Consider the following 1,771-nt stretch of genomic DNA (forward strand, 5'->3'; position numbering starts at 1 on the left):
AAAAGAAAAGGACAGAAAAGAAAACCTGCTTGAAGATAAACCCAGGATGTTTAAGCCAGACTGGTGATAGGTGAACCCGGCTGACCACTTCTTTCCAGAGAATTCAAAAGGCATCTAGAACTTGCTCTAATTTAAACACTGGCTTCGCCAATTGAGAAATCGAGACCCAAATGCTTTCTCACAAAAGTCTTCCAGATTGGAGGGGGAAGGAGAGGGTGGAGGTCTCTCCAGTGTTCTGCTCTAACAGCTAGGACAGGGTCCTTCCTTGGAGTACAGTTTACTTAATGTGTACAGCGCTAAAGCCCAGAAGAGACCCATCCAGCCCACCTCAGGTTCTCTGAAGCTGTGGGTGTAAAAAGTCAAAACTGGGATTTGAGACAATCAGGTTTCCTATTTGCCCCACAGTGGGATATCAGCCTTGAGACCATCCCCAGAAGGGACCAGAGGGGCAGGCATTCTTACCAACGTGGAGCTTCCTACCCAGGAAGTTCAGAGGTGAGAGTGCTTCTGTCGGAAAAGCAACCCAGAATGTTGGCAAGGAGCTTCGGAATCCAGCCAATCACAGGACCTGGCTCTAGGCAGGGGCCTTGCTCTCCGGTTGCTAAGGACGCACAGAAGTTGTTGCTGGGCGGGAACCAGATTTCTCCTCACCTGTGACCACAGTCTTCCTGAGGGTTGGGGAGGGAGCAGTTGTCCCAGGCTGTGGTTGCTGACAGGAGGAAGCTGGATATTTTGAAGACTGTGCTGAAAGGGTCTGGAGTCTTGCCAGAAGTCTGTCCTGTTCACCTCTGAACTGCTGCCCCGCCCTTCCGCTTAGGTTTCTGCTTTCTGAAACTTGTACAAAGTTGGATCTGCAGATTAACCCGTGCTTCGGACCTGCTGTACAGAGATGCAAAGAAGGAACAAACAAGATGATTTGTTAACATTAAATACATTTAGAACACTTGGAGATGTAACTCAGCTGATAGAGTACTTGCCTAGCCTGCATGAGGGTCTGTGTTTAATCCCCAGCATGAAGACCTGGGTTCTTTTCCCAACACTACATAAAAAAGATGTGATGGTGAGTGCCTATAAGCCAAGAAGAGGAGGTCCAGAAGTCCAAAGTCATTCTTGGCCCTTGGTTCTGGTTAAGTCTTTACACATGAGACCCTGTCACAAAATAAACTAAATTCTAATAATAACCTTGAATGCCATCTACATGCAAGATCCCTTATTTGAGTCAGATATTGCATTATTGACAAATGGCAACTAAACAATTTACTTTTATTTTAAAGAACAAATAACTGAAGTTTGGGTGTTGTGAACTCACTAAGACCCTGCAGAGGCTAGTGAAGGAGCTCAGCTATCACAGGGCCTCTCTGATCATGTCTCAAATATCTCTTCAGTTCTAGAAGCCCATGAATTACATAGTTTGTTCTCAAGATAGATTGGTCCATTCCAGCTTAAACCCTGCAATTTCTGTTTGAACAAACTTCTAATGTAGTGTTCTCAATCTTCCTAATTTTGAGACCCTTTAATACAGTTCCTCAATGTTCTGGTATCCCCCAACCATAAAACTATTTCATTGCTACTTCATAACTGTAATTTTGCTACTGTTATGAATCATAATGTAAATATTTTATATGTAGGATATTTTATATATGATCCTCATGAAAGGGTTGTTTGACCCACAGGTTGAGAACATCTGATCAAGTGGATAACACACCCAGTGGAGTTAGACTTACTCAGTGTAACCCAATGTATCCCTCCCCTAAATAACTTTTTCATCCAA

The sequence above is a fragment of the Microtus ochrogaster genome, chromosome 10, assembly GCF_000317375.1.
Source record: "Microtus ochrogaster isolate Prairie Vole_2 chromosome 10, MicOch1.0, whole genome shotgun sequence".
NCBI lineage: Eukaryota > Metazoa > Chordata > Mammalia > Rodentia > Cricetidae > Microtus > Microtus ochrogaster.